General features: G+C 44.6%; 1 protein-coding gene across 2 annotated transcripts in view; it reads left to right on the top strand.

The window, feature by feature from the left end:
• Window positions 1-4,254, top strand: part of MFHAS1 (malignant fibrous histiocytoma amplified sequence 1) — a 51,596-nt gene extending 47,342 nt beyond the window's left edge. For both annotated transcript variants that reach the window (XM_030194484.1, XM_030194483.1), the window contains exon 4: window positions 4,079-4,254. The gene's annotated coding sequence lies outside the window, so the exon portion shown is untranslated. The remainder of the gene's footprint in view (window positions 1-4,078) is intronic.
• Window positions 4,255-17,046: the final 12,792 nt, after the last annotated feature.

Below are 17,046 nucleotides of genomic sequence, written 5' to 3'. Positions count from 1 at the left end.
GTGTCTTTATAAAATACTGTCAAAATAAGCATCTTATCCACCTTCAAAGTTAGGCATCTTGTTATAAAATGAACCCCTATTCATATAGCGCTGGGACAGAACCTGGACTTTCAGCCTAACTCATCAGAAAGTCAGCAATATTCAGCCACTATCCATGAGCAATGCAGTTTAATTTAGGAAACAAAAAGGTTGCCCTATCTTAAACCATATAATTATACAGATAGCGGCTGAGTATTGCTGCTATCTCTATAGCTGTTTCTGGTCAGTGAACTCTATGTTTATTCAGTGCTGCATGCTATGGAGGCAATTCTGTAAGTAGGTGCCTATAGCATTTTCACATATATAACACACACTAATTTCGGAACATGCAAAAAAAATGTGTATAACACATGCACGTTATATGCATGAAATTTTGCCAGCATCAGGCTCTTTACCCCCATCTGTTCCTTTCTCCCCTTTCTTGCTTATTCACTTCTCCACATGAGTCCTGCTCTGGTTTCTGTTTAATCACCGCCTCTCCTCCATGCAAATCCTGCATCTTTTCCTTTCCTCCTTACTTCTTATGGCCTCTAGCTGTACTGCCATACTGGCAGCAGTCCACACAAGCAGGCTTCTGCTAGCATTGGGACCTATGCTGTGACATGAGAACAAAAAGTTGTGTCAGAGCAAAGATCCTGATGCTGGTGGAAGACTGCTTGTGTGGATATAACTAGAAACCATGAGAAGTTAGAAGGACGCAGGGGGTGTGGGGGAGAGGTGCAGGACTCCCGTGGAGGGGAAGGAAGATTAAAGAGAGACAGAAATTAGAGCAGGATTAGTGCAGAGAAGGGAGAGCCAAAGAAAAATGTACAAAAAAAAATCAAATATATTGCACTCACACATATAACACTCAGTGGGTTATCTGGCATATAAAACAACATATGTGTGCATTTTGGCAAGGAAGCACCTAGCTTGCAGTTTTCTGTAAGTTATGTGCATAAGTGGGGAGCCTGTACCTTTATCCCGCCCCTATGTATGCCCTGCTTGCAGATTCACACTAAGTGAAGCAGGTATTTGCAGAATATCGCCTGTCTACTAGCACATAATGCAGGTATGTGCACACATATGCACATAAGTTTTAGTATTTTAAACATTTACACATGCAGTGGGCATATAAATGTTAGCACACAGTTTATAGAATTGTCTTTTATATGGATAGCAGGACTGAATATTCATGCTTTCTTGTTTGTTTGTTTGTTTGTTTAAAACACCATGGTTGGCATTTTTAAAAAGAAATGCCTGCTGCATCAGCTAAGTGCATAAGTACCGCCATATTGGAAAAAGACCAAGGGTCCATGAAGCCCGTCTCCGACAGTGGCCAATCCAGGCTTCAAGAACCCAGCACCCCCCCCCCCCCCCCCCCCAAAAAAAAAAAAATTAATAATGTTCAATGGACTTTTCCCTCAGGAATCTGTCCAAACCCCCTTTAAATTCCATAAGGCCAGCTGCTGTCACTACATTCTTCGGCAACGAGTTCCAGAGTCTAACTACACACTGAGTAAAGAAAACTTTCTCCTGTTTGTTTTAAAATCTACCATATTCTAGCTTCATCTTATGTCCCCTGGTTTTGTTGTTGTTTGAAAGTGTAAACAAACGCTTCACATCTGTCCGCTCTAATCCGCTCATTATCTTGTAGACTTATATCATATCACCCCTCAGCCGCCTTTTCTCCAAGCTGAAGAGCCTTTCCTCATAGGGAAGTTGTTCCATTCCCTTTATCATTGTTGTCGCCCTTCTCTGCACCTTTTCTAATTCCTTTATATCTTTTTTGAGATGCAGCGACCAGAATTGGACACAATACTCGAGGTGCGGTCGCACCATGGAGCGATACAACGGCATTATAACATCCTCGTGTTTGTTTTCCATCCCTTTCCTAATAATACTCAACATTCTGTGTGCTTTCTTAGCCGCCACAGCACACTGAGCAGAAGTTTTTAACGTCTTATCCACGATGACTCCCAGATCCCTTTCTAGGTCCATAACTCCTAACGCGGAACCTTGCATGACATAGCTGTAATTCGGGTTCCTCTTACCCACAAGCATCACTTTGAACTTGTCAACATTGAACTTCATCTGCCACTTGGACGCCCAATCCCCCAGTCTCGCGAGGTCCTGCTGTAATCTTTCACACTCCTCCTGCGACTTGACGACCCTGAATAATTTTGTGTCATCTGTGAATTTAATTACCTCACTAGTTACTCCCATCTCTAGGTCATTTATAAATATGTTAAAAAGCAGTGGTCCCAACACAGACCCCTGCGGGACCCCATTAACTACACTTCTCCACTAAGAATACTGACCATTCAACCCTACTTTTTGCTTCCTATCTTTCAACCAGCTCTTAATCCATAGTAATACCCTACCTCCGATCCCATGACTCTCCAGTTTTCTCAGGAGTCTTTCATGAGGCACTTTGTCAAACGCCTTTTGAAAATCCAAATACACAATATCCACCGGTTCCCCATTGTCCACATGTTTGTTCACCCCCTCAAAAAAATGCAGTAGATTGGTGAGGCAAGACTTCCCTTCACTAAATCTGTGCTGACTTTGTCTCATCAGCCCATGTTTTTGTACATGCTCTGTAATTTTGTTCTTGATAATAGCCTCTACCATTTTGCCCGGTACCGACGTCAGACTCATCGGTCTGTAATTTCCCGGATCTCCTCTGGAACCTTTTTAAAAAATCGGCGTAACATTGGCTATCCTCCAGTCTTCCGATACCACACTAGATTTTAGGGATAGATTGCATATTACTAACAGTAGCTCTACAAGTTCATTTTTCAGTTCTATTAATACTCTGGGATGAATACCATCAGGTCCTGGTGATTTACTACTCTTCAGTTTGCAGAACTGACCCATTACGTCCTCCAAGTTGACAGAGAATTTGTTTAGTTCTCCGACTCGCCTGCTTCAAATTTGCTTTCCGGCACTGGTGTCCCTCCCAAATCCTCGGTGAAGACCGAGGCAAAGAATTCATTTAATTTCTCCGCTACGGCTCGGTCTTCCCTGATCGTCCCTTTAACACCATTTTCGTCCAGTGGCCCAACCGATTCTTTACCTGGCTTCCTGCTTTAAATGTATCTAAAAAAAAAATGTTTACTATGTATTTTTTACTATGTAATTTTTTACTATGTATTCTAATGCTAACTTTTTCTCAAAGTCCTTTTTTGCCCTCCTTAGCTCCGCTTTGCATTTGGCTTGGCATTCCTTATGTTTTATCTTGTTACCTACAGTCGGTTCTCTTCTCCACTTTCTGAATGATTGTTTTTTGGTTCTAATGACTTCCTTTACCTTACTGTTTAGCCACGCCGGCTGACGTTTGGTCTTTTTTCCTCTTTTTCTAATACGCGGAATATATTTGTCCTGTACCTCCAGGATGGTGTTTTTAAACAGCATCCACGCCTGATGCAAGTTTTTTACCCTGCAAGCTGCACCTTTCAGTCTTTTTTTCACCGTTTTTCTCATTTTGTCGTAATCATCTTTTCTAAAGTTAAACGCTAGTGTATTTGATTTCCTAAGTTCACTTACTTCAATGCCAATTTTAAAACTGATCATATTATGATCACTGTTATCAAGCGGCCCTCGCACTGTTACACCCCGCACCAGATCATGAGCTCCAGTAATGACTAAGTCTAGTATTTTTCCTTCTCTTGTGGGCTCCTGAACCAGCTGTTCCATGAAGCTGTCCTTGATTTCATCAAGAAATTTCACCTCCCTAGCATGTACCGATGTTACATTAACCCAGTCTATATGTGGATAATTGAAATACTGACCAATAGTATTTACTGTTAAAGACCAACTGGGAGGTAGTTTCAGTCTTAATAAATTATGCATACATTTAATTCCAAGAAATATTACATTAGCTGATATAAGTTTTTTAGAAATGAAACAAGTCCAAGAGAGCAAAATGTGGAACTAAATGAATAAATGTATTTGTTATTTATAAACAGTGATGGGAAGGACCAACATGAATAGATGACATTATTGAAACTTAAAGGGGAGGTGCCTAAAAGGTCTTTTATGTGTTTTAATGTTCTAGATCCAAAAATTGTACTGGCCCAGTTCATCTTCCCTCACCATGGAATAAAAATGCAGTATTCCTACTTTGTATGCAACTATCTTGTCAAGAGTGAATTTGGAGGTAACAGATGAGAAGAGCTAATGAGAATTTGTAGTAACATGGAAAGTTTGTAAATAAAATTACTATGGAGCATGGATGTGTGTCACTGATTGAACATAGAGTTATGGATAGGCCAACATCAATTATATGTGGTCCCAGTCTCAGCACACACTTTTCTACAGTTCCAGCCACTGTCTCCATTCTCACCCAGTAAGCCAATTAATAGTTAAAACAAAACTTAAGACAGCAGGTAATTGAGTTATTTACAGTATACCTTAGGGCCTTAGGTGGAAGTTAATCTTGAGAAAACTTTCATTATATTGACCAATAAATTATGTTTTTTTAATTTCAAAGAAAGTTCTTAGTGACTTGCTTTTTATTAGAATTCATTGCCATTCTTGCATCTGGACACCTTGGAGGTAATTCTTTAAGGAACAGCCTAGATTTAAGCTGCAAGTACATGTATAATTGCCAGCATTCTAGTCATTTGTGTGCATAAATGTCAATAATCTGGCTACATGTTGTTACTTATATATCTTTGATAGTGTGTACTTTGTAGAGATGGGCATTTACATATGTGTGGCATACACTTACATACATATCTTACAGACTACTGTAAGTTCTCCTAGTATAAGCAGGCCGTCATATTCTCATATCTGGGTGACATCATCCAGAGCCCGGTGCAGATGCTAACTAGTGAGTAATGCAGAAGCTTATAGCAGCGTTCCACCACACGACCATGAGTACCCCATTTTCATTTTTCCGCAGAGCTGAGAGGATGCGTTCTTATGTTCGCTCCCTTCTCTTGTGCCTTCTCATGTAGGTTTTTAATTTTATTTCAAAGTATATTTTGTCGCCTTTTATTTTTTCCTCAACCCTTATTTTATTAGAGTTTTTCGGCTCTTCAACTTTTCTTTATTTTTTTGAGTATGGCTCAGTGGTTTAGGCCACAGCCCCAGCCTCAGTTTGAATGCTGCCCCTTTTTGAGAGTTCAAGATTGAGGAATTTAATTTAGCTGCCATTCTTTTTTCATTGTCTCAGAAGACCCCCCAGTGGCTTCAAGAGGTGCACCCAGTATAATCAGGTGATTTTGGTTACAGACCCACAGTCTTGGTGCATTGGGTGCCTTGGACCTGACCATGACCCTTCTGTTTGTTCTTTCTCTGTTTACAAATGCAGGTGAGAACTCAGCAGGCATGGAAGGTTGAACAGGAGCAGCTTTTTGGCTCCTCAAAGACCAATACATTGACTTTGGCACCAGCAGCATCGACCTCCATGGCTGCTTAGATTTATACATCCACTGGGAGTTCACTGGCATCTAGGAGGTCTCAACATTGGGTGCTGATAGCAGACTCCAGAACCGGTCAGCATCGGAGCCTACACCAAGAGTGCACATAGGTTTGGTGGCGTCCTCATCAGGACCAAGACCCTATGCATCAGGGGAAGCCCAATAAACATATGCACCGGTCTTCTTCGATGCATGGTTCTAGGATCACTGGGGCATTGGATCCAAAATACCCGAGAAGAGGTGTCGGTGTGTACCGAGCAGCCAGGTCTTCGCTACCGGTTTGGCACCGACTCCTTGTCAGGTTGCATCTCTCCCGGCTACCATGCTTTGCTGATGCATGCCTTCGATGAGCGGTTGTAGAACAAGCTAAGAGAGGAGCTGGCACAGTTACTGCAGGGGCACACCACTTGGGCATCAAAGGCACTGGCATCGCCAGCGGAACAGCCTCAGGCCTGCTCTGAGCCTCCATTGATGCTGATACAGAGATCATTGATACCGGCGCCCTGCAGGGCATCAATGTTGATGCATGAGTGCTGCTCTTGACGTTGGGTTCGACCGCTTGGGCCTGTAGAAGGGTTTTCCTCTACAAGTACCTGCTTGTGCTGAGAGCTTATGAAAGATGCTCTTGGTGGGCAGTTTGGTGGTATCTGACACCAGAGCGTAACTGAGATGGACTATTTGAAGAACCCACCAATCAGAGGTTACAAGGGGCTATTTGTGATGATAAAAATTCAGCCCCCCCCCCCCCTACTGGTAAGCAGTCTAGGATGGTTGAGTGCAGCTATGCTCTTTTGGAACCAGTCAAAAGCCTGTGCCCTACTTTGACTGGAGAGCCAACTGGGGCCTCTGGACGTGGGGTAGGTGAGGCTCGGGATGCTGGGCCAAGGTCACCCAAGCTGAGTGAGTGGGAGATGGGAACCTACGCCTCTGCAAGTAATAAGGTTGACACCTAGACCTGCTTGAAAATCTTCTTGTTGAAGAACACACAGATGGAAGATGCCGAGACAGAGTGGAGATGGTATCTGTATGTTTTTTTAATAAGGTCAGCGACCTCCTCCACCTTTTCTCCAAACAGATTGTCCCCTTGGCATGGCATGTCCGCTAACCTCTCTTGAACTGCAGGTTCAAGGTCAGAGACATGCAACCATGAGAGTATGTGTGTGAGTCTGGTGTAAGGGCCAGGCCCTAGATACTTTCTCTTGCCCTACACAAAAACCGCTGGAGTCCCTCCTGCACCTCTCTGAGTCTGAGTTGAAAACCAACTCTTTAAGGGTTCACCTCAGTGCAATTGGTGTAGGAGGCAAGTCTGTCTCTGTACGCTAGCGTTTAACTATAGAAAAGGTGATTACGACAAAATGAGAAAAATGGTGAAAAAAAGACTGAAAGGAGCAGCTCGCAGAGTAAAAAACTTGCATCAGGCGTGGATGCTGTTTAAAAACACCATCCTGGAGGTTCAGGACAAATATATTCCACGTATTAGAAAAAAGGGAAAAAAGACTAAACGTCAGCCGGCGTGGCTAAACAGTAAGATAAAGGAAATCATTAGAGCCAAAAAACAATCCTTCAGAAAGTGGAGAAGAGAACCAACTGAAAGTAACAGGATAGATCATAAGGAATGCCAAGCCAAATGCAAAGCGGAGATAAGGAGGGCAAAAAAGGACTTTGAGAAGAAATTAGCGTTGGAAGCAAAAATACATAGTAAAAAAATTTTTAGATACATTAAAAGCAGGAAACCGGCCAAAGAGTCGGTTGGGCCGCTGGACGAAAATGGTGTTAAAGGGGCGATCAAGGAGGACAAAGCCGTAGCGGAGAAATTAAATGAATTCTTTGCTTCGGTCTTCACCGAGGAGGATTTGGGGGGGACACCGGTGCCGGAAAGAATATTTGAAGCGGGGGAGTCGGAGAAACTAAACAAATTCTCTGTAACCTTGGAGGATGTAATGGGTCAGTTCAGCAAGCTGAAGAGTAGTAAATCACCGGGACCTGATGGTATTCATCCCAGAGTATTAATAGAACTAAAAAATGAACTTGCGGAGCTACTGTTAGAAATATGCAATCTGTCCCTAAAATCGAGTGTAATACCGGAAGACTGGAGGGTAGCCAATGTTACTCCGATTTTTAAGAAAGGTTCCAGAGGAGATCCGGGAAATTATAGACCGGTGAGTCTGACGTCGGTGCCGGGCAAGATGGTGGAGGCTATTATTAAGAATAAAATTGCAGAGCATATACAAAAACATGGACTGATGAGACAAAGTCAGCACGGATTTAGTGAAGGGAAGTCTTGCCTCACCAATCTAATGCATTTTTTTGAGGGGGTAAGCAAACATGTGGACAATGGGGAGCCGGTTGATATTGTATATCTGGATTTTCAGAAGGCGTTTGACAAAGTGCCGCACGAAAGACTCCTGAAGAAATTGCAGAGTCATGGAATCGGAGGTAGGGTATTATTATGGATTAAGAACTGGTTGAAAGATAGGAAGCAGAGCGTAGGATTGCGTGGCCAGTATTCTCAGTGGAGGAGGGTAGTTAGTGGGGTCCCGCAGGGGTCTGTGCTGGGTCCGTTGCTTTTTAATGTATTTATAAATGACCTAGAGATGGGAATAACTAGTGAGGTAATTAAATTCGCCGATGACACAAAATTATTCAGGGTCGTCAAGTCGCAGGAGGAATGTGAACGATTACAGGAGGACCTTGCGAGACTGGGAGAATGGGCGTGCAAGTGGCAGATGAAGTTCAATGTTGACAAGTGCAAAGTGATGCATGTGGGTAAGAGGAACCCGAATTATAGCTACGTCTTGCAAGGTTCCACGTTAGGAGTTACGGATCAAGAAAGGGATCTGGGTGTCGTCGTCGATGATACGCTGAAACCTTCTGCTCAGTGTGCTGCTGCGGCTAGGAAAGCGAATAGAATGTTGGGTGTTATTAGGAAGGGTATGGAGTCCAGGTGTGCGGATGTTATAATGCCGTTGTATCGCTCCATGGTGCGACCGCACCTGGAGTATTGTGTTCAGTACTGGTCTCCGTATCTCAAAAAAGATATAGTAGAATTGGAAAAGGTACAGCGAAGGGCGACGAAAATGATAGTGGGGATGGGACGACTTTCCTATGAAGAGAGGCTGAGAAGGCTAGGGCTTTTCAGCTTGGAGAAGAGACGGCTGAGGGGAGATATGATAGAAGTGTATAAAATAATGAGTGGAATGGATCGGGTGGATGTGAAGCGACTGTTCACGCTATCCAAAAATACTAGGACTAGAGGGCATGAGTTGAAGCTACAGTGTGGTAAATTTAAAACGAATCGGAGAAAATTTTTCTTCACCCAACGTGTAATTAGACTCTGGAATTCATTGCCGGAGAACGTGGTACGGGCGGTTAGCTTGACGGAATTTAAAAAGGGGTTAGATAGATTCCTAAAGGACAAGTCCATAGACCGCTATTAAATGGACTTGGAAAAATTCCGCATTTTTAGGTATAACTTGTCTGGAATGTTTTTACGTTTGGGGAGCGTGCCAGGTGCCCTTGACCTGGATTGGCCACTGTCGGTGACAGGATGCTGGGCTAGATGGACCTTTGGTCTTTCCCAGTATGGCACTACTTATGTACTTATGTACTTATGTACAGCCTTTAGTTCACTTCTTGAGAGGTTTGTTGTTAACAAAGCCCCCTACCAAACCTCCTACTTTGTCATGGTGGAATCTCAACATGGTTCTCACCCAGCTGATGAAAGCTCCTTTTGAGATTCTGGATTCCTGTCATCTGAAGTTTTTGACCTGAAAAGTTCCAGGCCCTGGTAGCTTATTCACCATATACTAAATTTCATCACAGCAGAGTAGTTCTCCGCATGCACCCTATGTTCCTTCCTAAGGTTGTGTTGGAGTTTCATGTTAACCTGTCAATTGTTTTGTCAGCATTTTCCCCCAAAACCACATGCCCATCCTGGCGAGGGTGTACTGCATACCTTAGACCAGTGGTTCCCAAACCTGGACCTGGAGGCACCCCAGCCAGTCAGGTTTTCAGGATATATATGAATATTCATGAGAGAGATTTACATTCTGTGGAGGCAAAACTCTCTGATGAATATTCATTGTGGATATCCTAAAAACCTGATTGTCTGGGGTGCCTCCAGGACCAGTTTTGGGAACCACTGCCTTAGACTACAAGCGAGCATTAGTCGTCTATCTGGAGCGGAGTAAACTCCATAGACAGTCCACCAAGCTTTTTGTTTCTTTTGACCCAAACAGGATGGGGGTGGCCATTGGCAAACACACACTTTCAAATTGAATAGCAGATTGCATCTTCTTTGCTAATGCCCAAGCTGGGCTGACTCTTGAGGGCCATGTCACAATTCATATTAGAGCCATGGCTGCATTGGTAGCTTTGTTGAGATCAGCCTCCATAGAGGATATTTGCAAGGATGCAATGTGGTCTTCATACTTTCACATCACATTACTGCCTTGATCAAGATACCCAGTGCAACAGTTTGGGCAGGTAGTCCTGCAGAATTTGTTCGGTATCTAGAATCCAACTCCACCCTCCTCGACCCTGTTTTATTCTGTTCCAGGCTGCACCTACACAGTTAGTATGTATATAGTTTCAGGTTGATTGGAGTTTTAGTCTTGACATTTCGAGACTTGATTATCCTAGCTTTGCTATTTTCGGTGAACCTGATACTAGGGAGTCCCAAATGTGGGAATATGAAGGCTTGCTTGTCCTCGGAGAAATCAAAGATACTTACCTGTAGCAGGTGTTCTCCGAGGAAAGCAGACTGATTATTCTTACATACCCTCCCACCTCCCCTAGGAGTTGAATTTATTCTCTTTTTGCCTTTTCACCTGAGTTGGTTACCTGTGCTCAGGGAAGGCACCTGTGCATGCGCAGTGGGACACTGCTAGAAGCTTCTGCATTACTCGCTAGTCAGTGTCTGCACCGGGCTCCATCGGATAATGCCACCCAGATATCAGAATAATCGTCCTGCTGTCTTTGGAGAACACCTGCTTACAGGTGTCTTTGTTTTTCACACATTTCCCCAATCTAGGTTCAAGCATTAACACGAGCTCTATGGCTGGTGTAAGTTCTCATGTCTAAACACATAATGAGCATATATATCCATTTAATCTAGTATTCTATAAAGGAAAATAGGCTCCAAATAGGTGCCTCTTTATAGAATTACCTTCATAGGGGCCAATTTTTGAAATTGATCAAGGGTGCTAATTCATTGACTCAATACAAATTCTCCCTCAACAAAAAAAAATGCATTACAGGTTGAGTTCATATTTAAATGTCAAGAGCAGGTAATGTGGATGTGGGGAAGCTCATGTGGCCAAATGAGAAGCTAGGAAAGTATTCAAGTCCCACCAGTCATGCTTTTGCCTAACTCAGTTCATGCCCATCATATTTCTCTCCCCCATACCTACATAGTCTGTGTGATATGTTTTGCCACCTGCCTGCCTTGAACCCTGGGAGCACAGAGATCACATGCTGGCTGGGACAGCCAAATATATTCCAAAGGTCTTAGATATGGGAGCATGCACTCATACTAACCCACTGCATTCTGGCCTACCCAGTAGCTGAGGAATAAGAATCCTGTCTAAGGAGCCATTGCAAGCTTAGAGGTGGCTGCATAGGTTTATGAAGACCAAGGTAGGGAGTGAGAATTTACTACATGAGCTGGAAGGAAGTCAGGGAGGCAAGCCAGGAAACTTACTGTTTGGGGGATGGCAATGGAATTAAAGTGGATTTTAAAAAGTGGCAGTAAATGATGCCTACACCTCTAGAGAGTCCTGTAGCCAGTCTGCTGCCTCCTCTCTTACCTCTCCCACTTTCCCACAGCCCATCTGCCCCTCACTTTCACATCCCACCTGCCTGCAGCCTGTCTGCTCCTCTCTATCACACAAATCTTCCTCCCACCCTCAGAGACCTTGTTAATTTTGCTGTCTCATGAGATTGGGAGCTGCAAGGTCAACAGGTTCTTAATGAACCTCATGTTGCTCAAAGCTCCGTGGCTGCACAGTGCAGTTGGAAACCATGGGGAGAGGGGTAAGGAAACTGTTGGAGGTAACGTGGAGGGGCATAATTGAAATGGACGCCCAAGCTTTTCTGAGGACGTGCTCGCAGGACGTCCCCATGAAGGGGCAGGGAAACCCGTATTATCGAAACAAGATGGATGTCTACTACTACTATTTAGCATTTCTATAGCGCTACAAGGCATAAGCAGCGCTGCACAAACATAGACGAAAGACAGTCCCTGCTCAAAGAGCTTACAATCTAATAGACAAAAAATAAATAAAGTAAGCAGGAGGCAAGTGGTTACAAGTGGTTACGAGTCAAAAGCAATGTTAAAGAGGTGGGCTTTCAGTCTAGATTTAAAGGTGGCCAAGGATGGGGCAAGACATAGGGGCTCAGGAAGTTTATTCCAGGCGTAGGGTGCAGCGAGACAGAAGGCGCGAAGTCTGGAGTTGGCAGTAGTGGAGAAGGGAACAGATAAGAAGGATTTATCCATGGAGCGGAGTGCACGGGAAGGGGTGTAGGGAAGGACGAGTGTGGAGAGATACTGGGGAGCAGCAGAGTGAATACATTTATAGGTCAGTAGAAGAAGTTTGAACAGGATGCGAAAACGGATAGGGAGCCAGTGAAGGGTCTTGAGGAGAGGGGTAGTATGAGTAAAGCGACCCTGGCGGAAGATGAGACGGGCAGCAGAGTTTTGAACCGACTGGAGAGGGGAGAGGTGACTAAGTGGGAGGCCAGCAAGAAGCAGATTGCAGTAGTCTAAACGAGAGGTGACAAGGGTGTGGATGAGGGTTTTGGTAGAGTGCTCGGAAAGAAAGGGGCGGATTTTACGGATGTAAAGAAAGAAACGACAGGTCTTGGCAATCTGCTGGATATGAGCAGAGAAGGAGAGAGAAGAGTCAAAGATGACCCCAAGGTTTCGAGCTGAGGAGACAGGGAGAATGAGAGAGCCATCAACAGAAATAGAAAACGGGGGGAGCGGGGAGGTGGGTTTGGGGGGGGGGGGGGGAATGAGAAGCTCGGTTTTGGTCATATTTAATTTCAGGTGGCGTTGAGACATCCAGACAGCAATATCAGACAAGCACACTGAAACTTTGGTTTGGATGCAAGGTGAAATATCAGGGGTAGAAAGGTAGATTTGGGAGTCATCAGCATAGAGATGGTAGGAAAAGCCATGGGATGAGATTAATGAGCCAAGGGAAGAAGTGTAGATAGAAAAGAGGAGGGGACCAAGAACAGAAACCTGAGGTACGCCGACAGGCAGAGGGATAGAAGTAGAAGAGGATCCACCAGAGTGAACACAAGGTGCGGAGGGAGAGGTAGGAAGAGAACCAGGAAAGGACAGAGCCCTGGAATCCAAGTGAGGACAGGGTATCAAGAAGTATGCTGTGATTGACAGTGTCAAAAGCAGCGGAAAGATCAAGAAGAATGAGGATGGAATATTGACCTCTGGATTTAGCCAGTAATAGGTCATTGGAGACTTTAGTAAGCGCAGTTTCGGTTGAGTGGAGAGGGCGAAAACCAGATTGTAGTGGGTCAAGAATAGCATGTGAGGAGAGAAAATCAAGGCAGCGGCGGTGAACAGCACGCTCAAGTAATTTGGAGAGAAAAGGAAGGAGGGAGATGGGTCGGTAATTAGAGGGACAAGTAGGGTCGAGTGAAGGCTTCTTAAGGAGAGGTGTGACCACAGCATGTTTAAAGGCAGCAGGGACAGTTGCAGTGGAAAGTGAGAGGTTGAGAATGTGACAGATAAAAGGAATAAGAGTAGGAGAGATGGCATTAAGAAGGTGGGTGGGAATGGGATCAGAGGAACAGGTGGTACATTTTGAGGAAGAAAGGAGAAGTGTAGTTTCAATAGTAACTTCAAGAAAGGAGGAAAGGGAATGAGGGGAAGGAGAGAGAGGGGAACGGACTAGTGGAGGGAGAGGTGGTGAGGTAGAGAAAGCAAGGTTTATCTTTTGAACCTTGTTGTGAAAGAATTCAGCAAGGGTCTGAGGAGATAATGAAGGGGGAGTTGGGGGAGGGGGCACCTTGAGGAGAGAGTTCAATGTGGTGAAGAGAAGTCGAGGATTAGAGCCAAGAGAGTTGGTCAGTTGGATATAATAATCCTGTTTGGCACGTAAAAGAGCAGATTGGAAAGAGGTCAGCATGAACTTAAAGTGTAAGAAATCAGCAAGGGCCCGAGATTTCTGCCAGAGGCGTTCGGCGGAGCGGGTACAGGAACGTAGGTAGCGGATATTAGAAGTCAGCCAAGGTTGGGGTTTTGTACGCCTTACAGGGCGGGTCATCAAAGGTGCAAGAGTGTCTAATGCAGAGGATAGAGTATTGTTGTAAGAAGAAACAGCCTCGTTGACAGATGTGGATGGTGCCACAGTAGAGAGGAGGTTTGAAACATGGGAGGATAGAGATGAGGGGTCAATATCGTGAAGATTCCTAGATAAATTAGATAGGATAGGACGGGACTGGGAGGGAGGAGATTTAAGTGTGAAAGTTATAAGATGGTGATCAGAGGAGGGATGATCAGAGGCAAGGAAACTAGAAGGTGAACAGTTGGAGGAGAAGATGAGATCAAGACGGTGACCATTTTGATGAGTGGGGGAGGTGGAGCATAGTTGGAGATTAAAGGACGACGTTAAAGTGAGTAACTTGGAAATATAAGAGTTGGAAGGATCATTAGCAGGTATTGTTTCGATAATACGGTCGGGGACGCCCAAATCTGGAAATTTAAGTTGACCTTAAAGATCGTCGTCCTTAGACTTGGTCGTTTCTGATTTTCGGCGATAATGGAAACTGAGGACGCCCATCTCAGAAACGACCAAATCCAAGCCCTTTGGTCGTGGGAGGAGCCAGCATTCATAGTGCACTGGTCCCCCTGACATGCCAGGACACCAACCAGGCACCCTAGGGGGCACTGCAGTGGACTTCAGAAATTGCTCCCAGGCGCATAGCTCCCTTACCGTGTGTGCTGAGTCCCCCAAAACCCACTACCCACAACTGTACACCACTACCATAGCTCTTATGGGTGAAGGGGGGCACCTAGATGTGGGTTTTGGAGGGCTCACATTTACCACCACAAGTGTAACAGGTGGGGGGGGGGGGCCTGGGTCCGCCTGTCTGAAGTGCATTGCACCCACTAAAACTGCTCCATGGACCTGCATACTGCTGCGACGGACCTGAGTATGACATTTGAGGCTGGCAAAAAATATTTTTAAAGAATTTTTTTGAGGGTGGGAGGGGGTTAGTGACCACTGGGGGAGTAAGGGGAGGTCATCCTCAATTCCCTCCGGTGGTCATTTGGTCAGTTCGGGCACCTTTTCGTGGCTTGGTCGTAACAAAAGGACCAAGTAAAGTCGTCCAAGTGCTCGATTATGGGTCAAGGACGCCCATGTGTTAGGCATGCCCAACTCCCACCTTCGACACGCCCCCTTGAACTTTGGTCGTCCCCGCGACGGAAAGCAGTTGGGGACGCCCAAAATCAGCTTTTGATTATGCCGATTTGGGCGACCCTGGGAGAAGAACGCCCATCTCCCGATTTGTATCAAAAGGTGGCCGTCCTTCTCCTCTTTTGAAAATAAGCCTGATAGTAACATAGTAGATGATGGCAGATAAAGACCTGTATGGTTCATCCAGTCTGCCCAACAAGATAAACTCATGTGCTACTTTATATGTATACCTGACCTTGATTTATCCTTGCCATTTTCGGGGCATAGACCGTAGAAGTCTGCCCAGCACTTGCCCCACCTCCCAACCACCGCTGCTTCTGAGGATCCATTCCTTCTGAACAGGATTCCTTTATATTTATCCCACGCATTTTTGAATTCCGTTACCATTTTTATCTTCACCACCGTTTCCGTTACCGTTTTTATCTTCACCACCACCATGGGAGGGCATTCCAAGTATACACCGCTCTCTCTGTGAAAAAATACTTCCTGACATTTTTCTTGAGTCTGCCCCCCCCCCCCCCCCTTTCAACCTCGTTTCATGTACTCTAGTTCTACCGCCTTCCCATCTCCAGAAAAGATTTGTTTGCGGAATAATATCTTTCAAATATTTGAAAGTCTGTATCATATCACCTCTTTTTCTTCTTTCTTCCAGGGTATACATGTTCAGGTTAGCAAGTCTCTCATATGTCTTGTAATGCAAATCCCATACCATTTTTGTAGCATTTCTTTGCACCACCTCAATTCTTTTTACATCCTTAGCAAGATACGGCCTCCAAAACTGAACACAATACTCCAAGTGGGGCCTCACCAATGATTTGTACAGGGGCATCAACACCTCCTGCTGGTTGCACCTCTCTCTATACAGCCTAGCATCCTTCTGGCTATGGCCACCACCTTGTCAGATTGTTTCATCACCTTCAGATCCTCAGATACTATCACCCCAAGATCCCTCTCCCTGCCTTTACATATCAGAATCTCACCACCTAACACATATGTCTCCCGTGGATTTCTATTCCCTAAATGCATCACTTTGCATTTCTTTGCATTGAATTTTAATTGCCAAACATTAGACCATTCTTCTAGCTTCTGCAGATCCTTTTTCATGTTTTTCACTCCCTCCGGGGTGTCCACTCTGTTACAAATCTTGGTATCATCCGCAAAAAGGCAAACTTTACCTTCTAACCCTTCTGCAATGTCGCTCACAAGTATGTTGAACAGAATCAGCACCAGCACTGATCCCTGAGGCACTCTGCTACTCACCTTTCCCTCATCCGAGCAAATTCCATTAACCACCACCCTCTGGCGTCTGTCCGTCAACCAGTTCCTAATCCAGTTCACCACATTGGGTCCTATCTTCAGCCTGTCAAGTTTATTCAAGAGCCTCCTGTGAGGAACCGTGTCAAAGGCTTTGCTGAAATCTAAGTAGATTACATCTATCGCATGTCCTTGATTCAATTCCCTGGTCACCTAGTCAAAGAATTCAATGAGATTCATTTGGCACGATTTACCTTTGGTAAAACAATGTTGTCTCTGATCTTGCAACTTATTATAAGTACATAAGTACATAAGTAGTGCCATACTGGGAAAGACCAAAGGTCCATCTAGCCCAGCATCCTGTCACCGACAGTGGCCAATCCAGGTCAAGGGCACCTGGCACGCTCCCCAAACGTAAAAACATTCCAGACAAGTTGTACCTAAAAATGAGGAATTTTTCCAGTCCATTTAATAGCGGTCTATGGACTTGTCCTTTAGGAATCTATCTAACCCCTTTTTAAACTCCGTCAAGCTAACCGCCCGTACCACGTTCTCCGGCAATGAATTCCAGAGTCTAATTACACGTTGGGTGAAGAAAAATTTTCTCCGATTCGTTTTAAATTTACCACACTGTAGCTTCAACTCATGCCCTCTAGTCCTAGTATTTTTGGATAGCGTGAACAGTCGCTTCACATCCACCCGATCCATTCCACTCATTATTTTATACACTTCTATCATATCTCCCCTCAGCCGTCTCTTCTCCAAGCTGAAAAGCCCTAGCCTTCTCAGCCTCTCTTCATAGGAAAGTCGTCCCATCCCCACTATCATTTTCGTCGCCCTTCGCTGTACCTTTTCCAATTCTACTATATCTTTTTTGAGATACGGAGACCAGTACTGAA

Source organism: Microcaecilia unicolor, chromosome 2 (assembly GCF_901765095.1).
Source record: "Microcaecilia unicolor chromosome 2, aMicUni1.1, whole genome shotgun sequence".
In the NCBI taxonomy this organism is placed as follows: domain Eukaryota; kingdom Metazoa; phylum Chordata; class Amphibia; order Gymnophiona; family Siphonopidae; genus Microcaecilia; species Microcaecilia unicolor.
Note: the sequence above shows the minus strand (reverse complement) of the source record. Positions and strands in the feature narration are given on the sequence as shown.